Source organism: Lampetra planeri, chromosome 57 (genome assembly GCF_965212315.1).
Source record: "Lampetra planeri chromosome 57, kcLamPlan1.2.h2, whole genome shotgun sequence".
In the NCBI taxonomy this organism is placed as follows: Eukaryota; Metazoa; Chordata; class Hyperoartia; order Petromyzontiformes; family Petromyzontidae; genus Lampetra; species Lampetra planeri.
This window is the reverse complement of record NC_136163.1, coordinates 3,079,336-3,104,739: the sequence shown is the minus strand read 5'-3', so window position 1 is coordinate 3,104,739 and position 25,404 is coordinate 3,079,336. Positions and strand designations below refer to the sequence as shown.

General features: G+C 49.0%; 1 protein-coding gene across 2 annotated transcripts in view; it reads left to right on the top strand.

Moving 5' to 3' along the window:
- The first annotated feature begins 478 nt into the window (after window positions 1–478).
- The window catches only part of MYO6 (myosin VI), a 113,492-nt gene continuing 88,566 nt past the window's right edge, over window positions 479–25,404 (top strand). The window contains exon 1 of one of the 2 annotated variants that reach the window (XM_078618337.1): window positions 479–638. The gene's annotated coding sequence lies outside the window, so the exon portion shown is untranslated. Of the gene's footprint in view, window positions 644–25,404 lie in introns of both variants that reach the window. The other variant, XM_078618336.1, reaches the window with a different exon arrangement.

The following is a 25,404-nucleotide window of genomic DNA, read 5'->3' as shown; positions in this document are numbered from 1 at the left end:
GGGAGAGCGGCGGGGGGAGGGGGGGAGAGATAAAGAGAGAGGGGGGAGAGATAAAGAGAGAGGGGGAAGCGAGGCGGTGGTGGGAGAGCGAGAGAGGGTGGGGAGATAAAGAGAGAGTGGGGGGAGCGAGCGGGGCGGGGGGGAGTGAGAGGGGTGGGGGGAAGAGCGGAAGGGGCGGGAGAGTGAGAGGGGTGGGGGGGAGAGTGAGAGGGGTGGGGAGAGGCGGGGGGGAGGCGGGGGCGAGAGGGTGGGGGAGAGGGTGGGAGAGGGTGGGGGGGAGAGGGTGGGGGGAGAGGGTGGGGAGAGTGAGAGGGGCGGGGGAGAGCGAGATCGGGAGAGAGGCGGGGGAGAGAGCGAGAGGGTGGGGAGAGCGAGAGGGAGAGGGTGGGGAGAGCGAGAGGGAGAGGGTGGGGAGAGCGAGAGGGCGGGGTGGGAGGGTGTGGAGAGTGAGAGGGTGGGGCGAGAGGGAGAGAGGTATCCGCCGCCTGTGAGGCCGAGTAGTGCAAGTGGAGAGTGAGAGAGAGAGCGAGCGAGCGAGCGTGAGAGCGACTCCTCTCTCTCGCCTCTCGGCAGCCCCGGGGTCCGTGCTCGCTGCCGCTGCCTTCCCGCCAACGTCGTCTCGCGCCGTCCGGCAACCGGTGAGGTAAAGTTCCCGCCAAGCACACACACATATACACACATAGACACACATATATACATATACACACATACACACACATATTGTGTGTTTTTTTACCTCACCAAGGGCTTCGTCAAACACCACTTTGCCCGGAGTGGCCGTTTGTGAGTAAGCGTGAGGCATCGGACGGTCGGTCGGTGAATTGATGATAACAACGTTGTTGTTTGTTTGTTGTTGACGCTGATGTTTACTAGACGCTCACGTCATTATGAATGTTTCCCTGTTACCGGCGTGAACGATGTTACCGGCGTCAACACCAGCGCCGACATTAACGCGACTGGAGTAGATTAGTTTAATGACCGCAATTGACAGCGCCGGTTAACACCATCGCCTCTCAACGCAATTCAGCGATGGGATGTTACATTTCGATTTAAAGCTTTCGTGACTGCAGGGATTCATCTTCTTGGTTCTTTCGGTAAAGTCACGTAGAAGGAAAATATAAAAAAATGTTAATTATGTTTTATTTTTAAAGTCACGTAGAATGGAAAAAAATAAGAATAATTGTATTATGTTTTATTTTTAAAGTCACGTAGGGTGGAAATAATAATAAAAATAATTGTATTGTTTTATTTCAACATGGCCCACCACCGTCATCACCACCACCTTCATTATCACAGCAGCAGCTACAGTAATTGTGACAATGTCAGAGAAGTTATTGACACCACTAACCACCGCCGTCATCACCATCGCTACCACGAACATCGGAGCAACACCACGTGATCAACCATCACGAACCACCACCAACCTCAACATCGCCCACCACCGTCATCACCACCACCACCTTCACAGCAGCAGCTACAGTAATTGTGACAATTTGTCAGAGAAGTTATTGACACCACTAACCACCGCCGTCATCACCATCGCTATCACGATCGTCGGAGCAACACAACCGTGATCAACCATCACTAACCACCACCAACCTCAACATCGCCCACCACTACAATCATCACCACCAACACCATCTTCATCATCACAGCAGCAGCTACAGTAATTGTGACAATTTGTCAGAGAAGTTATTGACACTACTAGCCACCGCCGTCATCACCATCGCTACCACGAACATCGGAGCAACACCACGTGATCAACCATCACGAACCACCACCAACCTCAACATCGCCCACCACCGTCATCACCACCACCACCTTCACAGCAGCAGCTACAGTAATTGTGACAATTTGTCAGAGAAGTTATTGACACCACTAACCACCGCCGTCATCACCATCGCTATCACGATCGTCGGAGCAACACAACCGTGATCAACCATCACTAACCACCACCAACCTCAACATCGCCCACCACTACAATCATCACCACCAACACCATCTTCATCATCACAGCAGCAGCTACAGTAATTGTGACAATTTGTCAGAGAAGTTATTGACACCACTAACCACCGCCGTCATCACCATTGTTACCACGACCGTCGGAGCAACACCACCGTGATCAACCATCACTAACCACCACCAACCTCAACATCGCCCACCACCACAATCATCACCACCAACACCATCTTCATCATCACAGCAGCAGCTACAGTAATTGTGACAATTTGTCAGAGAAGTTATTGACACCACTAACCACCGCCGTCATCACCATTGTTACCACGACCGTCGGAGCAACACCACCGTGATCAACCATCACTAACCACCACCAACCTCAACATCGCCCACCACCACAATCATCACCACCAACACCATCTTCATCATCACAGCAGCAGCTACAGTAATTGTGACAATTTGTCAGAGAAGTTATTGACACCACTAACCACCGCCGTCATCACCATTGCTACCACGACCGTCGGAGCAACACCACCGTGATCAACCATCACGAACCACCACCAACCTCAACACCTTCAGTTTCTTCTTGGTTCTTTGGGTAAAGTCACGTAGAAGGGAAATAATAAAATAATAAAAATTACACATAATAAAATAATTCTCACGACGTTTCGGCCACAACGCAAGCAGCCGTCCTCAGGTGAAGAACAGGTCTGTCGGAAAGACAGCGTATGAATGAACACCACCAAGCTTGGCAGCGTATATTAAAAATTGTATTTCCCTTCTACGTGACTTTACCGAAAGAACCAAGAAGATGAATCCCTGCAGTCACGAAAGCTTTAAATCGAAACCTTTAGTTTCATTTATTTGGTAAAGCCCTGTGAGCCATTCGGCTTTTAAATCGGGTGCAACCGCAACAAACAAAAACATGAACAAGAAAACATCTTAAAGTGACTTGGCGCAAACAGAAAAATCCAGGAAAAAAACGGCAAAATCTTCCATTAAAAGCACCGCATATCAATGCTGTCACAATCTGTCAGAGAAGTTATTGACACCACTAACCAGAGGTCGCAAACGGGTTTTGATTCCTTACCCGTACCCATACCCGTCCGCACCAGGGTCGCAAACGGGTACCCGTACCCGTACCGTACCCGGCCGGGTAGGGTACGGGTATCGGGTACCTGATTGCGACCTCTGGGATGAAGCCATGTTGCAGGCGCGGGTGGGTTGATTCTAGGAACTTGAATTGTGAGAAGAGACAAGACGTTGGGAAATGAGTGACAAACGGTGACTCACCAGTGACTCACGGCCTACCCGTACCCGGCCGCACCAGGGTCGCAAACGGGTACCCGTACCCTGCCGGGTACCCGGTCGGGTACGGGTAGCCGGGTATCGGGTAGGGTACGGGAATCGGGTACCCGTTTGCGACCTCTGCCACTAACCGCCTCACCTTTAAACGTTACTACCGCTCACCACCACCACTCGTGTCATCTCACCGATTATCGCTATACCACGTTGCCATCACGACGAGCCCCGGTGCGTTTAGTTTATCTCGAGTATTTCGCTGCTATAAATTTCCACGTGATAATCCCACTTCGTTGAGTCTATCATCATCATCATTTGAATAGCCAGGTCGCTTCTGAAAAAGAACTCAGTGGGGCCTTACCTAGTCAAATAAAAAAATTATTTAGTTTTAGTGTGGGTCTCTATGAGTCTGTATGGGTCTCTAGATCTTTGCCGATAACATCCCCACATGTGTATGTAGAGAACCGCAGAGCTTTGGGAAGTGGGGGATTTGCCCGCCTGTCGTCCTGCTTTGCCTGAGCCCAGTGAAAAAAAATTCGCAGACTCTCACAAGAACAACACATGGCCGTTGAAATGATACTTATTTCTTAACATTGCGTTCGTCTGTGTGAAATTGTCGTGCCGCATTAACGCTTCAACCTCCGTCATGCACACGTGTTGCTGCCTGTCAAAAGTCTGGATTTAAGAGAGGGTCATGGCTCCTGTATTTTTGGGTGACGTCTCTGCTTAAGAACACACAATGTTGGGTACAGCACCGACTGAATTCGACGGTCTAACACAGGGGTCGGGAACCTTTTTGACTGGGAGAGCCATAAAAGCCAAATATTTCTAAATATATTTCATTGAGAGCCATATAGTATTTTTAACGTATAATAAATTAAATATGTCTTACTTTTAATGCGACTTCTGGTGCTGCATGGTTTTGCTGATGGCCTTGTAGTCTGATTCGTACGTGGTGAGGTTGAGCTTCATGCAGGCGTGACCCGTGAAATTTATCTTCAAAACTAATTTCTTTTTACTTTAAAATGACACAGTATTATTAAGCAATATCATAAGTATTTTAAAATCAGTTCCAAACTGATTTTTTATTTTATTATTATTTTTTTTCAACTCAAAATTGTCTGGGAGCTATATATGCCGTCACTGGAAGAGCCATATATGGCTCGCGAGCCATAGGTTCCCGACCGCTGGTCTAACACAACCCATTCTAAGTCATTGTACGAGTGCAGCCAATCTGTCAATCCACTGCTGGATGAGGGCCACTCCCCACGCCGTGCTGTGGGGAGTGGGGGTTACTTGGGGTCGGGTAATTGCAAACACAGCAGCAATGTTGGCCTAACATGACACCTCTTAACAATTTAGAATTGGGGTTTAAATCGATTAAGAATGGCACAATTTTGATTTGGTCCTGCTCGGTTTACTGTACTTCACCGCGCTGGTTCATTGCAGGGTTGGTTGAAGGCGGCATGAGCAGTAGACACGGGAGCATAGAAGTGTAGTACAGCACTGGATTTTTTTTTGCCACAGTGCCCCTGAATCAACCCTTGTGTTTTAAGCCTCACTTCGCGAAGATGGCATGTCTCATTCTGGCGAATTGCCCGATGATGCTGGATGTCCTCAAAAACTGTAAATGTTGTGGATTCACTCTTCAACACACTGGTGGGCTAAAGTAGTGAACTAAAGTAGTGAACTATTTGTCTTTTGTCAACGTGACACTTTGTTGCTGATTGGCCGTGTTGGGTGGTGGAGGGTTACGACACATTTATAAATAACGCCATCTAACCCAAAAACGTTTCTTATGAATGGCATGTCTCGTTCACGTTGTTATCTCCTGCATAGGGCAGATTTCCTTGCCTGCCCCTTTTGTTGCCCTGATAAGATCGGGACCTAATGTGAACTGTGGGTTTCTGTTAGGGTTGCCATGATATTATTTTTCACGGTATGGTAGTTCACAATTTAACGATCACTGCGATGTTATTTTCCCACAACTTTGTAATTGTGTGCGAGGAAAAAAAAATGCCTTTTGTTATTCTGCTTTTGCCGTACTTCCACCATGAATAAAGATAACGATTGGAGTTCACCTAACAGGCCAGCTGCCATCCGTCTTATGAAATCTGTCACGATGCAACCCGCAACAACCTTAACTCGCACGCCTGCAGTTACACAAGAAAGCGATAAGTGAACTCGTACAAATGTCAAGGCTTACCTAATGTGGTGATACAGGAAACACATTTGTTTAAGGGGTAATAGAGCTATACTCTTTGGTTCTTTCGGTAGAGTCACGTAGGTAGAAATAAAATAAAACAAATCACGACATTTCGATTGCAACACAAGCAATCTTCATCAGGTGGAATAACCACAGCAAGAAAATGGTGAAGTCGGCGAGAGAGCTGGTAATATAGCTATTTATAACATTCGTAATTGCATTGTTAATTTTACGAATATATTTTTTTGGGCAATAAGATATTAAATAAATGGACAGCGATAATCACGGTGTCGTGACATTTTAGAAAAAACTGGCGATATGATAATCGTGGATCTTGTATCTATCGCTTTATCAAAGTTACTATCGCCATATCGCGGTGGTAGCCCGAGGTTTATTTTGACATCTAAAGATTCGTCACCTTTTTTTACACGTGGCAGCAAGTCCAGTCCCTGACCTTCAAAGTCGTGCCATTTGTTGTACCGTGTTAATATTTTGAAAGCGCCACGTAGAGATGTTTTGCGATGCATCAGCTGGTTTTCTACGCGGACGATTTTCAGCCGTGGGAATCTCGCGTGGGTCAGGAATTTGTACTGCTTTTTTTAAAGTGACAAACACCTCGTAAAATACCCGATGACGCAGAAAATCCATGGCTTGCATCTCCGCTAAGCTCACGGGTACAACCCCTAAACTCTACCAGCACACAGACCATTGCAGCCGATGCCTGATACTTGATGCACAAATGGGAAAACTCTTCGGCAGTGTTGCGACTAGTCACCTCGAACACACACCCCGAAAATATAAGAACAACTCAAGTACAAAGGGGGAGGCATCATCATTATCGTCATTATCGTCATTGTCGTCATTGTCATCATTGTCGTCATCATCATTGTCGTCGTCGTCATTGTCGTCGTCGTCGTCATTGTCGTCATCGTCATAGTCGTCATCATCATCGTCGTCATTGTCGTCATCATCATCTTCGTCGTCGTCGTCGTCGTCGTCGTCGTCATCATCATCTTCGTCATCATCATAATCATCACTCCGCTCCCCCTGATGCAATTATCTGGCTCATCAACCACCTCCATGTAAAATGATAATCATAGCCGTTGCCCTAACATCAGCTTTTGCCCCCTACATCAGCATCAGCTGTACAGAGAAGAAGACTTTTTTTTATTTTCAGAGTGATAAAGGCAAGTCTGTTTGGCTGTAGAGCTGGTCGGGGTGTGATGGGGGCAGGCTTCGGTGAGTGAGAGGGGAGGGTGTGGGTTACAAACCAGGGCAGGTTTTTTATCAAAATGTTGAGGTCCTCCCCCCACAGCCATCTGTGCTGTCAACTTCCTGCCCCCTGTTTAATTCCAGCCTCACGACCTTCCTCTTTACTTCTAGCTGTGACTCTCTCATTCTCTCTATCATTTATATATATATTGTTCTTGCATATGTCATTGTGCTCAGGAGCTAAATACCAATGTCGAGGTCTCCTGGCCATGACAAGAGGGCTTCAGGAGAGAGTTTCTGTAGTTTTGCTAACCCTCCTGTTGGAGCACAGACAACGTTACTATATGGTTCATAGTTTGGTTTGAATGGCCATTTATACATCTTATATTCGCCTTACATGTCAAAATGAAAGTAGTTTAGTAGATATAATATCGCCTACATTACGTAATGTGCTGTGGTGTCACGGTTAGCAGTGGATTTTGGTGAGCAGTCAATCATCGTGTCGTGTATGAAGATTTTCATCTGCTCGTCGTCATCGTCGGCTGAAATAAAAATACTTTGGCTAATTTAGTTTCACAGAAAAACAAGGTAATCGCCGGATTTTACCCCCCTCTCTTTTAAAACAAAAAGATTGTGGCTTGCGTCTCTGAATGCGGTGAGTGATGGTCGGACATTCTTCAGTGGGCCCTTGGAGTATTTTTTCTCCACGGGTCTCCGTGCCCTCACAGTCATTGCTGGCTAAAGTAACAAAAACAATTCTTGCCTTACCACAATTGTTTTCTCTAATTAGGGTCACGACAAGAATGACGATGCACCAGCTGTGCCGTGTCCCGTGTGACCTTAAATCCCTTGTCCCGCGGTGGTGAGGAGATGTTATCTCCCTCGCCTGGTATGCAGGAGGTCGTGGGTTCGATACCGACCCTGACGCCTGATGTATATTTGGAGTTTGAATGTTTCTCTCTCTTTCTCTCTCCCTGTGATCGCGCGGATTTTTTTCCGGGCCCTCCCTGTCCTCCCCCCCTCCACATTTAGAATGGACACCACGCATTCAGAGTATTTGGCCGCTGTAAATGTCCACGTGACGAGAAGCCACTTCGTTGAGCCACCATATGTGATAGCCCAGGTCGCTTCTGCAAAAAAGCAAGCTATGCAGGTCATAGTAATAGGTTTTTACCCTTTCAACTGGTACAAAAACTGACACCTTTATACAAGGCATCATGTTTGCAATAACCACAACTCAAGCAGTCAAAATGCAAACAAAAAGAAACAACTCTGATGATGATAATGGTATGCACTGTCCTTGAAGTTGATTGGTCCACACCCGAGACAGCTTTTCTTAGAGCCTAGTCTCCATTCGTGTTGCGTTTTGACTGCTTGCGTTGTGGTTATTGCAAACATGATTCCTTGTATAAAGGTGTCAGTTTTTGTACCAGTTGAAAGGGTAAAAACCTATTTTTATATTTTGCCACTGGTAAAGGAGGTCTATGCAGGTCAGTCGGGGCCTTACACCTGCTAGAATAAAAAGAGGTAGCAGTTTTAGTTTTAGTCACCGCGAGAGAACGCGGGGCGGTACAATGCCCTGCCGGATGCAATCGCCGCGCCGGCGTTGCGATGGGCCCACGGGGTCCGCGTTGTCAGGGTGTGTTCGAGGGCTCCTCGCCCCTTTTCCTTCGTCGCTTGAGTGGTGGCTACTTTTTCAGAAATTAGGGGGGTAACGCGAGTGTGTAAAGATTAATTATTAAAACGAGGGCTTTCATTCTGTAGCGCGCCAGGCAGAAGTGCGTGTAACTATGGCCACTGGTGCCCAACAGCTATTGATCTTCATGTCCTTCTCAACGGCCATATGTCCTCGTTAGAGGCTGCGGGGTTTTTAGTTTCCCCCTCACTCCCCCCCGTCGAGGGAGTGACACCGCTACTCTCGGCCACGTTTTAAATTTGTGCGTATCTTGATGCAAGCTCATTACGTGTAGAGCATTATGAGTAAAAGGATATATTACGTTTACGTGGAGCGCTCTTGCCAGTGTCATCTGTTAATCCGGTAGCGTTTTGTTTCACAAGCCTGACTTGCGATGAGACCCGGAGGGTAGAAACCAATCTAGTTGGTAATGCTTAGACCAACTGCTGCTTGATAATATTGGTCTGGAAAGCCAATAAGCTGATAGACTGCTTTAAAAAAAATAGTATTTATAAGTTGAGAGATAGAATGGAGTCCCGTTAATAAATGTATCTAGATAGGTTGTTTAACTGCAAGACCTATGTTGAACTGCCGATGCCATCTGTTGTGTGTTTATATATAGATGTGGGCGGTTCTGCGCATGTCAAAATTCCAGAATCATCCCATGAATACACACGAGGTCTCATTTTGAAGGTGATTACGTGCCGTTGCGGAAACCGTGGCTCCTTGTCGGAATGAGTCGCTGGTGGTTTGACACGTGCACGGGATCGAGCGCGCCACCGTCATCCCCATGTGGATGACAACCAGTTCGTTGCACAGAGTCCCCGACATGTTGGTGGTACTTTGCGAGGTTTTCTCCCCCTGTCTAGACGAGGTGAACGAATAATTTACGTCCGAATCGCAGTTCTCAGGATCGCTTGATATCCTTTGCTCCGATTGAAAAGCCACTCCGTGACCGGCGTTAATTAATAGCCACAGCTGTGTGAAGTTTGACTGTTCGAACGCGGCACACACTCCCCCCCCCTCCCCCCGTGCCAGCGAGAAAAAATCGCGTCTCTCGTACATATATCTCGGCGGACGATTTGCTATTTAACATCACACACACGCACGTGTGTGTGTGTGAGTGTGCTGGGTACAGTGAAGAGTGATAGTGTAGCGGTTAGCGAGCTGCTTTACGAACCTTGCGACCCGGGTTCAATTCCCGCTCGCAATCAACACCAGTAACGATTATCTGAGCCGGTCCTGGGCCACCCCTAGGTCGACTCAGCCTCAAATGAGTACATGGTGCGGTGTGTAAACATCACCACTGGGGAGACAAAGGCGGCCGGGCGTGGTGTTGGTCACCCATCTCCTCGTGCCGTGCTGGCCTTCATAGGTGCTCGCGAACAGCACTTGTCCCAACAGTTTGTTGAGGCTATATGGAGGATCTTTTTTTTGTGCTGGGTAAAGCTCATTTTTGTCAACGTACTGCTGAATGAAGGCCTCCCCACGCCATGATTGACTATTCTTGACCACGCTGGGTCAGTGCGGGTTGTTGAAGGTAGTTGGGTGTCCAGGACTCGTTCAGGTATCGCTCGCCACTGCTCTGAGCCCTGCATGGGAATTGGACTTGGGTTGCCCGGTTCGCAGTGTAAACGCGCTTACCACTGCGCCACCGCTCCATCCCCGTTGGCAAGTAAGCATCGTCTAAATGGACCAGGCTCGATTTATTGATCTTGGTGGTGGTCTCCATTCGGGTTCCAGGAGACCTGGTCTCAGGACAGTTTGTGAATCAATTGGTCTTCCTGGTTTTAGTGAAGCCGGAGGAGATTTGCCCCCTGGCTGAGCCAGTCTGCAGTGTTGTCCGCTCGCTTTCTCGTCACGGCGCAAAAGGCTTTGTAAGGAATTTGACAAAAGTCCCATTCCCAGGAAACTGGATTCATTGATGTGGACAATGTTCATATGAAGTTCCTCACCTGCGACATACACCTCAGGTGTCCTCTACATATACAGCTCTTAGTTAATCCACTGCTGCGCGAGTCTTGAGGGGGGCGAGGGGGGCGGTGTTATCTGACCATACTTTACCACTCTGGTCAGTGCGGGTTGGCGGAGGCGGGGAGCATAGACGTGGCATTGTAAAAATGTACAATGGCGAGCTTTGCTAGACTTCCTCTGCTGACAGCCACGTCGCTCCACAGACTGTAACAATCTGTTAAAAAAAAAAATGTTTTGTTTTATATTGCTTCCTTGTTTATGCAAATTGCATCACAAAATTTGCCGAGGAGTCGCAGACAAGCCAGAAGGGCAACAGCCAGGGAGTTAGTTAGCTCTACCAACAATTGGCCAAGCTCTTTGATCCTATATGTTTTTAAAGATGTTTTGAGCCAGTTAACGAGTGCTGATGTATGCACTCGTTAACTGGCTGGCGGTCACCCATCCGAGCATTATCCAGGATGAATCCCGTGATTAGATTCTGAGATCTGATGAGATCGGGCTGATTCCAGGCGATCCGGTGGTGAGGCTGCTTAACGTCAGTTCGTCGAGCTAAAATTCGCTCAGTGCAAAACGGAAAAGGTGCACCGGATGAGCTGTGGGAACTTTCCGTGAATGCGTGCAGTGTCACGGACTGGCAACAGGAAATAGTCGCATGTTTTGCCCGCTTTAGATTGACTGCAAATTTTGTGTGGCGATCCACAGTCTGGAGAAATGCTATAAATGGCTCAGCAGTCGATTTAAACAATTTTATTTTACCACATATAAGGCCCCACTGAGCTCTGTAGTTGTTTTTCAGCAGTGACCTGGCTCTCACAGATGATGGCTCAACGAAGTGGCTTATCACGTGGACATTTATAGCAGCCAAATGCTCTAAACACGTGTTTCTAAATATGGAGGGAAAAACCAGAGGACCCGGAGAAAAATCCACGCGACCACGGAGAGCGAGACACGTAAACTCCAAATATACAGCGGGCACCAGCGTCGGGTTAACATCTCGCCACAGCAGTCATGCCTTCCTGTGATGTAATTGCCTCGGCATTGTTCGAACAGTTGCATTGTTCACGAAGCTATCCCAGAGTAATGGCAACAACAACACTGATGTATGACCAGTGAGAATGCCACTTTGGTAAATAATTACCCTGGGACGTTTCGCAATTCACACGCAAGCTCGGATGCCTAAGATGATTCATGATTCTAAATGGGCGACGGGGTGGCGAAATATTAACTACCTCGCCTGCTATACAGGAGGTCGTGAGTTCGATCCCCAACCTTAACGCCCACTGCATATTTGGAGTTTGCGTGTCTCTTTCTCTCCCCGTGGCCGCGGGTTTTCCTTTCCACATTTAGAATCAACATGCAGTTCATGCAATCTCATTTTTTTTTTACATGTTACCAGGTAAGGCCCACTAAGTTAAATAGTTATTTTTCAAAAGCTGCTCAGCTATCACAAACGATAGCTCAGCGAAAGTGGCTTATCATCACGTGGACATTCATAGCAGCTAAATACTCTCTAAACGTGTGACGTTGATTCTAAATGTGGAGGCAAAAAACCCGGAGGACCTGGAGAAAAATCCACCGAACCACGGATGGAGAGAGGGAGAGACACGCAAACTCCAAATATACAGCAGCAGGCATCAGGGGTCGGATGGAACCCACGACCTCCTGCATACCAGGCGAGGTAGTTAACATTTCCTAGCCACCGTGATGATGATGAGAGAGACACACGCAAACTACAAATATACAGCAGCAGGCGTCAGGGTTGGGATCGAACCCACGACCTCCTGTACACCAGGCGAGGTAGTTAACATCTCCTAGCGACCGTGATGATGATGATGAGAGAGAGACGCAAACTCCAAATATACAGCAGCAGGCATCGGGGGTCGGGATCGAACCCATGACCTCCTGCACACCAGGCGAGGGCGTTAACACCAAGCCACCGCGGCGCCCCACGATTGGTCGGAGGTCACTTGAGCGCTCTGTTACAACGACGCGCCTCTCTGGTTGAGCTGGCTTAAGCCCCCCAACCGCCCCTCCCCGTGGGGTGACGGGTGAGGGATGGCTGAACGCGTCTCCAGAATGAGTGACGAAATCTCCCACTGCCGAGCGGGCCAAGAGAGCGCCCTCCGTGGACCTTGCACTCGCAGGAAATTACCGGACGATTGCTGTTAATTTGCGTTGAAAGTGACGCGCGCATCTTCGCTCGTCTCCCTATAAATAGTCTGTATGGAATGCCCCATCGACTGATACCGTGACCCCTCATAGGCTGATACAGAGACCCCATAGACTCGCACCAGAGACCTCCCATAGACTCACACTGAGAACCCACATAGACTCACACTGAGAACCCACATAGACTCACACAGAGAACTCACATAGACTCACACTGAGAACCCACATAGACTCACACTGAGAACTCACATAGACTCACACAGAGACCTCCCATAGACTCACACAGAGACCCCCATAGACTCACACTGCGAACTCACATAGACTCACACCAGAGAACCCACATAGACTCACACAGAGACCTCCCATAGACTCACAGAGAGACCCCCATAGACTCGCACTGAGAACTCACATAGACTCACACTGAGAACTCATATAGACTCACATCAGAGACCTCCCATAGACTCACACTAAGAACTCACATAGACTCACACTGAGAACTCACATAGACTCACACCAGAGAACCCACATAAACTCACACAGAGACCCAATTCAATTACTTAAATACCCAAACCCCAATCGAGACCTTTGAACACACATTTTACTCGCATAGACACCGAGGCCTCACTCTATGAAATGAATGTGCCCACTGTTTAATTAGCAGTTGCCTTACAGCATACGGAGTCTCCATATGCCATTGAGGGTTGTTTGAACACACTTACCTCACCCTGCTCAGAGCAGGTTTGTCAAAAGTTGTAGGAGGTATAATTCGCTTCTGACGTTAGCCGTGTCTCTTGAATCAAAACTCGGGTCGTCGAGGTCAATTTGCGGTGTGCTAACCAACGTGCCACCACTCTCCACCCCCTGCAGTTCCCCCTGTGAGAGTAACAATCAAATGCACATGTACTTTAAGTCTATCCAGTATTTATGTACGACTTAATTATTTGCAGAATGCTGGACAGCTCCCCTTAACCGGTAAGGCCCTGCCCCTCGATTAGTCCAGGTTCGAGAGGTTGATAAACTCATCCACCAGGGTCAGAACGTTTGCCTCCTGCATGCAGCGTTTTTATTCTCAGAGATGATTGTTGAACACAGCGGGTTCGAGCCACGGCGCCGCTTACCACTGCACCAACGCTGTACCCCAGAAAAAAACGTTAACTGGCTGGCTGACCGCCAGCCAGTTAACGAGTGCATACATCAGCACTCGTTAACTGGCTGAGGACATCTTTATAAACATGGTTGGTTTCGGTGATGGTGGGGTGGTGTGGGTGTGATGGGGAGGTGATGGTGGGGTGGTGCGGATTGTGCAGTTGATGGGGTTGATGGGGTTGATGATGAAGGTGGGGAGGTGCGGGTGATGGTGGGTTGCTGTGGGTGATGGTGGGCTGCTGTGGGTGATGGGGCGTGGTGGTGGTGGTGGTGATGGTGCTGTGCGGGGCGGAATTTTGAGAGGGGCGCTGACTCAAGTGGATCCGGCTCGGAGCGCTGTGAGAGGCCCTCGTGCCCGGGACGTCGTGACGAGTGGTACAGAGACCATCGACGAATCGATCGCCAACAGACGGTTGTCAACGCGAGTGTCGCGCGAAACCACACCCACACATTGCTCGGGCTACTTCTACAGCTACAGCTGCTGTTGTTGCTGCTGCTGCGGTGTTGCTTTACCGCACGTTAGTTAGCGTAGAGAGAGACACGCTGGATCGGAGCGATCGTTTTAACGCTATTCCAACTCGGGGCGAAAGCGTGAATTTGCCGTTGGCTCTGTGCGTGACGAAGGGGGTCACGATAACTCCCATGAGGGCGATTCCATTGGGACTCGAAACATTAATGTGCAGTCGTTTTGCTATTTGGGACTTACCACAGAGAAAACCAGCGGCGCAACTTATGGAAGGGGTTCCCAAAAACTAAAACAAAAAACGAGTGCCGTAACGGTGCCATCCCGCTCCCGCTCCCCTCTCGATGACGCCATTGCGTGAGACGTCATCCTGTCGTGCCCACGAGCGTTGGGTCCCAGCCACGGCTAACATCAGTGGCAAGTTCCGTCTGACCTCTGACCTGGTCCTAACCCCCCCACCACCACCCCTCACCGCCCGCCCCCCCCACCATTCACCAAACATCACGGGCCATGCGTGGCGTAGTACGCAAAAATGAAATCCCCACGACCACGGAGAGGCCTTCCATTGTCCCTGAGTTCAGCGAGAATGGGCGGAAATCTATTTGACGTTCGTGCGTGCTACTGTTCAAGTGCAGCGCTCCGTTGTTCAACCGCACGCTTCTTAATTCTGCTAGCTCTTAGGGCGGTGGAGGGGGGTGTGGGGAGGACTTGTCTTACTCGCTGGTGTGACGTGCGAGGTCAACTCGCGTTCGATGATAACGACGACGACAATGAACTATTGTTTGGTTCTGCCAACCTTCGCTCTGTTCGTCGGATTTTACATCTCACTCGTGCCAAAAATAGGGTGGCCGTTGACGCCACACAGCTTCGCCTGTAGATTTTGCATTTCGCATTGCGGGTCGCTTATAAACCCAGGGGGTCTATTCCAGTTTATGACCTGGAAGTTGTTGTTTAGCTACTGCCATCGAGTTGCGCCAGCCCTTGTTTATATTTTACTGCGGGAAGCTAAGTTTAAGCCCGTCGCTTGAAATCAATCCATAACCACGGCACTTGAGGCCCTCTCTGTGTGCAGTTTGCCATAGAATTCCAGTTTCTGTAAACATTCCAAATTCTGCACTTAACTGCACTTGTATATGGGTCCGTGTGGCGCATGGGCTCATGCTGGTCCTTGTCCCCGTCACTTGGGGCCCATCAGTTGGACGCGTGGACACGGCACGGTGACGTGACGGAGCTCTGCTCCTCACCGTCGGCCACGGTAAATCCTCTCTCCTCAGTCCCCCACGGTGAATGAAATCCACATTGGCCCCCAACAGTCTGAAACGAACATTTGTCCTACTGGTTATTAATTTATTTTAAATTCCAAATGCACGGCGGTGGCGGTGGTGGTGGTGGTGCGTCTTCCTCAATTAGTCCCCGCGGTTTAATTGCCGCTTCCCCGGCGGCCTCGCTCGTAGCCGTCACGGCTGCGCAGCCACGCAGCAAATGAGAGCTGCGTGAGTGACGGCCGCAGAATACAGATCGCCGCTGGCGCCGCCTTTCAAATGCCCCGGGCCCTCTACAGTGGGCTCCCTCTGTGCCAGCCGTGCCAACTGCGCCAGCCTCGCCAGCCACGCCGGTAACCCTGAGGCGGTGGTGGCGTTGTGCATGAGGCTCCTGTGTTTGAACGGGGCGCCGCGGTGGCTAGGAGCTGCTAACTACCTCGCCTGGTATTTAGGAGGTCGTGGGTTCCATCCAAACCTTGTTAACTACCTCGCCTGGTATTTAGGAGGTCGTGGGTTCGATCCAAACCCTGATGCCTGCTGTATATTTGGAGTTTGCGTGTCTCTCTCTCATCATCATCACGGTGGCGAGGAGCTGTTAACTACCTCGCCTGGTATGCTGGAGGTCGTGGGTTCGATCCAAACCCTGTTAACTACCTCGCCTAGTATACAAGAGGTTGTGGGTTCGATCCAAACCCTGATGCCTGCTGTATATTTGGAGTTTGCGTGTCTCTCTCTCATCATCATCACGGTGGCAAGGAGCTGTTAACTACCTCTCCTGGTATGCAGGAGGTCATGGGTTCGATCCCAATCCTGATGCCTGCTGTATATTTGGAGTTTGCGTGTTTCTCTCTCTCTTTGCCTGTGTTCGTGTGGATATTTTTCCGGGTCTTCCGGTTTTTTCCTTCCACATTTAGAATCAGCATCACGCTTTCAGAGTATTTGGTTGCGGTAAATGTCCACGCGATAAGCCACTTTGGTGAACTATCATTTGTGATACCCAGGTCTCTTCTCAAAAAGAGTTCAGTGGGCCTTACCTGGTATATTAAAAAAACATCGTTTAGTTCTGTAGTTTAGTTTTAGAAGGTGCACTGAGATTCATAACCTGAACGATTTTTGACGTGCTTGGAGAAACACGTGTGCCTTGTAGAAAAGTACGGGGGAGAACGGGGTGAAGGGGGGGATGTAGAGCCAGGTGTCAATCAATGTCGCGTCAGTTTGTTTGACCGTACTTCACCGTGCTGGCCCCGGTGAAGCACGTTGGGTTAAGTGGGAGTGGGCCCGCGATGCCTTAGAACTTGGGTGGACGCAGCCTCCCAATCCAAACCGTGGGTGCGCTCGGGCGCTGGGTTGGGCCGCGCGCCCGGCAATTTTTCTCCGTCGAGCTGTTCGCCGCCCTCTGCCGCGGGGCTTTCTTCCGGAGTTGAGGCCGAGGTAGTTTCAGCGGTTAAAGTTCGGCGCGCGGTGAATGCTTGGGAGAGAGGAACGCTGAAATGCGGGCAGGGGTTTATCTCAGAAGCCAGAGGTACCCAAGGTGGACAACGGCTGCTGAAATGGAGTGATTAGATCAGTGGTTCTTAACCTTTACTGCTGCCTGCACCCATTTGGTTCCCAGAAAGGGCATCTCGCACCCCAGGTTAAGAACCACCGTATTAGATCAAGCGTGTATGTACATACTGTATGCTGAACTTCTTTCGTACCGTATGTAGCCAACCTTGCTAAGCGGAGGTGCCGGGGAGGGAAGGAGAACAAACTAAACACAACAAAAAGCTGCTCTGAAGAAATCTAGATGATTTAAAAGTGCACAGTTGATATCAGTGTTGGTGGATAGTGTATTATGATATTTCGCTCACACGAAAACAGAAACGATAAAGATTAAGGTGATGATTGAATTCTTTCGCACTATACGTAGGCAACCGTGCTAATCGGAGGATGGGTGAGTGTGTGGGTGAGTGACTGTGAGTGGGTGAGTGACTATGTGAGTATGCATATGCGCAAGTTGAACTTATTTCGAACCGTACGTAGCCAATTGTGCTTATTGGAGGATGGGTGAGTATGTGGGTGAGTGAGTATGTGAGTGGGGGATTGACTATGTGAGTCTATGAATATGTGTACGTTGAACTTCTTTTGCACCGTACATAACCACCTGTGCTGATGGGAGATATTGGCAGAAAAGCACTGGGCTGAAAGCAAGAGAGGGGGCCGGTGGTGGTCTTACCAGGTTGCCACGCGTGTGAAGGAGGAGCGCCCGCCTGGCTTTCCCAGCCTCGCACTGCAAGTGGGCACTCGGAGGGTCGGTCACCAAAGGGGAGGTGTGAGGTTGTGGGGAGGCAGAAGCCTCGGGGGTGCCAATTTTTAACTCCACACAGTTGCGGGATGTGGCAGAGACAGGGAAGGAAGTTGGGAAGCAATACTGAGGTGCGGTCGCGGTCGGTCGCCGCCCGGCGTGATGTTGACTACCTCGTCTGGTTGGCATGCAGGGAGGTCGTGGGGTTGGATTCCGACACTGACGCCTGCTGTATATTTGGAGTTTTGGTTGAATCTCTCTGTCCCCATGGTCGCGTGGATTTTTTTCTCCGGGTCCTTCAGTTTCTATTACACTCTTTCTATGAATTCTAGATTTGAAGCTTTCGTGACTGCAAGTATTCATATTCTTAGGTTTTTTCGGTAAAGTCACTTAGGTAAAAAATTAATTATGAACTCACTCTGTCTGTTGTTGTTGTCATATCCTCAAATCTTGTAACTCAATTTTAACCCCATTTCCCAATGTGGTATAGACTGCCAAATTGGTATACTTATGTCATACTGATGACAATACTATATTCTGTCATTAAAAATAAAAAAATATATATTTTTAAACATTATTTTTTTATGTTATGTTTCGGCTTGGGTCTAATTGTCCACGCTCCACTGACGTTGGCTGTAATTCACCACAGTCTCTTACGTTATGGCAAGCCTCGGGGCCACTTCCTGGAGTCGTGGAGTTCTGCAATTACTCGTACGGTACATTTCATTAAAGCGTGTTTAAAAAAAAGTATTTTTAAATATTACTCATTACCCTCCACATTTAGAATCGACGCGCATTTAGAGTATTTGGCTGCCTCTATAAATTTCCACGTTATGATAAGCCAATTAATTGAGCTACCATTTGTAAAAGCCACGTCGCTTCTGAAAAGAGCTACCGAGCGGCTCAGTGGGCCTTACCTCGTAAAATAAAAAAATAGTTTTGTAGATTGGCAGATTGGCCGCATGCTCTGCCCTTCAGGGACCCTGCTTCCGATGCCTTATTCAATGCCAGCCCTGGGTTGCTGCCCAACGTCGCTGCTGCGGCCACTGCTGCTGATGATCGTGCCATTTGCATTTCAATGACAGTGGGCAGCCGAGTCTGGCTGGCGATGTGGGGGTTTTGCGACCCCTCTTGGGAGTCGTCAACTGCACAGGATGTCGTGGGCAACCCAGAGTTGCCACGTCCCAACATATAACCCACTCTCATTCTCGTGCAGTGCAGCTTCGATGCTTGCAGAGATGGATAAAATGTATTCCGTTTGTGGACTGTTTTTAAATTGCAGGCCTAAGTTGTTATTGTTTTTATTTACAAAAAAAAATCACAGTTGCTGAGAACAGGCCCAGAATGCCAAGCAGCCAGCAACCAACATCATGAATGAAAGTGTAATATATGCTCTACGTGTCTTGAATTGAGAAAAGTGATTAAGGGAGTTTGGGGAAATGAGATGATGATGATGATGATGGGAAGAGGAGGGAATTCCAAAGTGGAGCAGTGCGAGGCAGAAAGAGGAGCGACCTGCAGTGCGCAGTGGTTTGGGCTCGCCGCGGATGACAGGAAACGGTCAGCGAGGGCGGAAGGATCGATGGGTTCACGTGGTTGTGAGGTGATGGGTCTTACGAAACAAAGTAGCGGATTGTATGTGGCGCCGTGGTGGCATGATGTTAACTTCCTCGCCTGGTGTACAGGAGGTTGTAGGTTCGACCCCGACCCTGTGACACCTGTTGTACATTTGGAGTTTGCGTGCTCTCCCCGTGGTCGCGTGGATTATTCTACGGGTCCTCTGGTTTTTCCCTCCAAGTTTAGAAACATGCATTTAGATTATTTGTCTCCGAGAAATGTCCACGTGATAACTCACTAACATTGGGCTATCGTTTGTGGCCAGGTCGCTTCTGAAAAAGTGCATTGTAGCTCAGTGGGCCTTACCTGGTCAAATAAGAAGTTGAGTTGATTATTAGTATCTAGCCCTCGAATGTGTGGTTTTCCACCCCTTGTGTTGGCGCTGTGAGTCTGGCTTGGACCGTGAGCTGGGGTCACTCCTGTTTGTCTTTTAGCGCTGCTAATACTGCTGCTGCTCGCTTGAGCATGCTCCTTTCGCATGCAAATTCAGTGTCCGCCCACCTGCACGCCCGCATGTCCACGGGGAGTGCGTTTTGCATGTGCCCGTTATCGTTTCCTTGACCCCCAAGGTTCCGTGTCGATGGTGTGCGGTGTTTGCCTGACTTTCACGGGTCACCCTTTCCGATCGGATTAATCTCTACGTTACAAAACTCAGAGTTCGAACGTCGGTTCTTCGTCATCTTCGTTTGTCGTCGTTTATTATTGATGCCGCGCCTCCGCCATGCGGTGCATCCCGAGGCAACAGAACAAAGGGCAATTTGAGATGATTACTCGGGAAGGAAGCGAGCGCAGACCAAATACCACGTTTTAAAGCCGGAGCAGTATGGAACATACAACAAACGAGAATAAGCATCACGGAACAGCTAAATTGTCTTTTTTTCTTTTCTCCACTTCTTTTGATTTCAAAACAACGTCTTTAATTTAGTATTCATTTGATAAATTATATTTGCATTCTATTCTTGCGTACGTTTTTGTGTCCAGGCGCTACCACCACACCCATTTAATTAATTGTGGGTTCATTTACAATACAGTCCGTTCCCCTATAACGCGGCGGCGGTAGTTGCGTTCCTGAAGAACGTCGCGTTATGTAAAAATCGTATTACAGTAAATATATAATTTAGGGGTAAAGCACAGTCCACGATAACGCGTGCGATTCGTACCCAGGCTGAACAAAAACTGAGGCTCGTGGGTAGCGTCTAGAAGCATCCAGCAGTATCGCAATGCCTTGTTGTGCAATGGTACGCCGATGCAGCCGTACGACCGCTTATTTCTAACTCGCGTGACGTAGTTCCGTTCACTCGATCGCATCGTATCCAATTTGCATCCACGTTATAAGCAAACGTGTTCCCTAATACATTCGTCGCGTTATGTCCAATTCGCGTCACGAAAACACAACTTTGTTTTACAGGCCTGTCCAACGTGAGTAGGCCTCGTGCGGCCGTGGGCTGCGTGGCCGCCTTGGCGAGGCGGAGATTTTCTAGCAGGGGCGCGTCTCCTGTGGATTCTCAATCTCTCGGGTTGAGAGAGAGTGGCAAGCGAGAGGCGCTCCCTGGCCCCGCTTCGGAAGAAAGAAAGACGTTTCTGTTGTCCGTATCCCCCACCCACCCACGCCCCTCACTGTGCAAGGGCGAGGCGTAGTCCACAGCCCCCCCCAGGTCCTTTGAAGCGTTGGGTTTCCTTTCGCATGCTTTGGCCAGCGGACAAATACGCGAGGGCGTTCCGTCCTGTCGGCTGAATGCGAGCGTCAGAAACGTTCCGAAAACCAGGAACGGGGGGGGCGGGGGGTTTGGGCTGCACTGCAGGGATAATTACATTTATAAGGTCGCAATCATAGCACGCACGCACACACAACGTGCTTGCCTCAAATGAACCTCGTTATCTTGCTGGTCCTGGTCAAGGGGCTTAAACCGTCATCGCGCAAACTCCGGTCGTCTTCGCAGCAGCAGCAGCAGCGGCAGATTTTGGCTGGCCGTCGAACAAAGACGGCGGTGACCGCATCGCGCGGCGCTTTCAGATGCGCTTCTGCGGCCGTTTGGAACGCTCTTGCGATATTAGGAAGCCACTGTAGGCTGTGCACTTTTAAATAATCGTCTAGATTGAAAACTTAATTCTTTAGAACTGCTTGTTGCAGAGTTAATTTTGTTGTCCTTCCCCCGCACCTCCGATTAGCACGGTTGGCTACGTACGGTGTGAGAGAAGTTCAACATACACACGTACATTCTCCGATTGATTTATTATCGGATGATTTGTGTCCCTCGTTCTGCTCGTAGCTCAATTACCCAAAAGCAAAATGCCGATGAGCAACGTGCCAAAACATATTCTGTCTCCTAAATTTAAAATACATTGTTTTTGAGTGCGTAAACCAGACCTGGAGAGCTGGCAAAAAAGTTTAAACGTTTTAACGGGAGAGAACCTAACAGCTCCGCGACTGCCCGCTGCCTCACTGCCATCTGCGAGTCGCAGAGCGATTGATTTACAGTGGAGCCGCATGCCGCAGCGTCCTGCGTGACCGCGGTGGGGTGGCCGCGGCGGCCGAGGAGAAAAAGTGAAGATTTGCACGGTCCCGGTCAACCGTTAACTACAAGCGCAAATAAAAACAAATCTCGTGAATGATTTTCCTCGTGCTCCCCTGAACTGCATCTGCTCATTGAGGTTCGACTCTGTATAACAAGGTCCATAAAGGGCCGTGATAGGCCAGGATTTGTTAAGGCAATCTGTGTGATGAGAGGCAGCATCTCGAAGCATCCAGTAGTATTCCGCCTTGTTGTGTGATGCTACGCCAAGGCAGCCGTACAACCACTTATTCCTACTCGTGTGACCGTAGTTTCGTTCACTCGATCGCGTGATATCAAATTGGGCGTTAAAGATCCAGTGACGCTGTTGGAAAAGGAGTAGGCCACATGTGCTGACGTCACGGTCCAGCTTTAGCAAAATTTTAAACAATTACTGGCGGATTACTTAATTGTGAATAGCCCAGAGCAATCTCACCCCCTGTTGACAGACCAATGACCTTTTGCAAGCTGGTGCCGTGTCACATTGTGTCACATAGGGACAGCTGCCAACAGGGGATCCCCTAGGCTAAATTAAATTAATTAAGAGGAACCTGCCGTTAGCCATTGAAATGATTGTGTGGCGTCGTTATGTCAGGTGTTCTGAGATGCCGGGGCTTTGAAACTCAGAAGACATCAACAATTCTTACCCTTATGTCTGATTGTTCTTTTAATACTGACATCAGTCTGTAAGCAAGACTGGTCATCTCTCAACGTCTGAAAGTCCGCAAAGAATGTTATTGCCTAGAAATGTATGACATAAAACTAAAAACGAAAATATGTTTTATCTTACCAGGGAAGGCCCACTGAGCTATGTAGCTCTTTTGCAGAAGCATTCTGGCCACAAATTATAGCTCAACGAAGTGGCTTATCATCATCATGTAGAAATTCATAGCGTCAATTCTAAATGTGGAGGGAAAACCCGTAGGACCCGGAGAAAACTCCACGCGACCACGTGGAGAGAGAGACACACACACAAACTTCAAATATACAATAGGCATCAGGGTCGGTCTGGAACCCGCGACCTCCTGCATACCTGGCGAGGTAGTTAACATCTCTTAGCCACCGTGCGGAGGTTGAATTTCCGTGATCAACCATCCCCACGCTGTCCGCTGCTACGGTTCGGTGCGCGGTGTCTCTCCCGACCCTTGCTCTGGGCGCGTTGACGTCGGTGTGGGGGGGGGGGGTTCCAGGAGGGCAGCGGAGCAAAGGTCCCCCGCTCGGGGGAGTTCCACGTTTGACCGCAACGACGCAGGCTTGCCGAGAGGTGATGGGGTGGCGGCCTTGTGCGGCTCGCTGTGAATGCAGGGGTCGTCGCTGGGACGTGGCCTGGCGGCTCCGTCGGGTGTCGTGGGTTTCCTAATCCCTCGTGGCTTTAGTCTCAGCCTGCCCGCAATGTGATAATTTGGCTCTAATTCAAATCGCGGGATCAGTTTCTCCCCTCTCTCATCTCATTTCAAAGCAGAGGTCGCAAACGGGTTTTGATTCCTTACCCGTACCCGGCCGCACCAGGGTCGCAAATGGGTACCCGTACCCGGCCGGGTACGGGTAGCCGGGTATCGGGTAGGGTACGGGTATCGGGTAGTCGATTGCGACCTCTGTTTCAAAGTACTCCCTTCCACGCACTCGCCTACCTCTCCCCTCTAAACTTACTCTACTCCCTTCCACGCACTCGCCTACCTCTCCCCTCTCATCTCACTTTCCCACCTCTTCAATCTCATCTCGCCACACTACTCAGTTACTCGGGTGATTTCTTGGTTACCAGACTGTCGTCATGGATACTGGACTATTGTGATGGATACTGGACTGCAATAGATACTGAGTTGTATCCATGGTGACTGGACTCTTTCCATGGCTACTGGGCTGGTTCCATGGTTACCACACTCCTCCAGTCACCTGACTCTTGCTCTGCCAATTGGATTCATCGCCACGGCAGCTGGACTGTTGTCATGGTTAATTGGCCGTTGCCATAGAGACTGGAGTAAAAAAAACTATGGTTGCTAAGTTATTTTCTTCCTTATTTGTCAGCGTTGTCATGGTTGCAGAACTCTCGCTGCTATCAGGAGATGCTTTATTTTTAAAATTTCTGTTTCACATGACCTTTGATCTTCTGGTAAAAAATAACGAAAAAGTATATATACTAGTGTAATTGCCTGTCATATGACGGTTTCGTAAAAATGAAATTTAATGAAAAAGACTAAAATGTAAAGATTGTATTGAATTTAATTAATGAAACATTTCTCTATTATCACATTTGGTGTAAAATTGACTATCATCTTTCTGTGATGGTGTGCAAAACGAAAATAAAAAATACAAAAACGGGGGCGCACTTTAGCTAATAATAAGCCTTTCGTGAAAAACAACAAGAAAATATTTAAAATTGCATGAAAATCCACGTAGCTTACCCTGCAGCGTTACGCGCAGCGTACAGAGGGTCAGGCGTTTGGCACGGATTACCAAAACTACATGGATAATCGGGTGATATTTTAGGCAATGCCCCTTCTTGACAGCACATGGTGAGGCCAGAGACGTGGAGTGGACGTTCTGATTCTACCCCTCTGGTCTTTAAACACCACCTATTTCATAGCTGTCGTTCTCCAAACCCTAGAATGGGGGTGGAGTGGAGTGGTGGTGTAGTGGTTAGCACACTGCAGTGCGCAACGAACCCCGGTAGCTTGAGTTCAACTCATGGCCACTGCTAACGTCGGCGGCGAGTGATATCCGAACTGCTTCGCTTCTGCGCCTCTTCCCCTGTACTTCACCACTGACCAGCGTGGTGAAATATGGTCAAACGACCACAATGACAGACGCGGCATTCAGCAGCGGAATGACAAAAGGGCTACGTTGTTTGTTCTAAGGGTGCGCAGACAAGAGAGTCGCATAGAAGCGCGTGACGGCTGTGGGCATTGTGGCAATGTTTGGCAATGGGCGAGATAGCTCCAGTAAGCGGTGTACGTGTGTACGTTGAACTTCTTTCGCACCGTACGTAGCCAACCGTGTTAATAGGAGGTGCGGGGAAAGGAAACGGCAAACTTAACACAAATTGGTTTTCAATCTAGATGATGATTTAACACTGCAAAGCTTCCAGTTGGCTTCCTAATATTGGTTGGGAGAGCGTTCCAGACGGCCGCAAAAGCGCGTCCGAAAGCGCCGCGCGATGCGGTGAACCGTCTTTGTTGTTCGGTGACCTAGCCAGAAGCCGCCCCCTGCTGCTGCGGGGATGACCGGAGTTCCCGTGTGGGGGGCGTGCGTGGCGATGACAGACGTGGAAGGCCAGGCGGTGGTAAATCAACTCCTGGGCAGTTGTCGCTGGTGTTGAAGGAACGGTGATCGTGGGTCACAGGGTTCATGCCAGCGATTTGTTGGTATTACTGTGGGAATTTGGTTAATTCAATAATGTTTATACATTAATAATAAGAATATAGCAAATAGGATTTGCATTTGTCTTGCCTTGTGAGTTAAGTTTCCAACCATCACCTCCTCATAGTTGATGGAACCTGGTTCATTCACAAGTTGCTAAAAGCTGATATCAAGCTCAGATAATTAAGCAGTGTTGGCTTGGGTTGTTCCAACACAGCCATCATGGGGC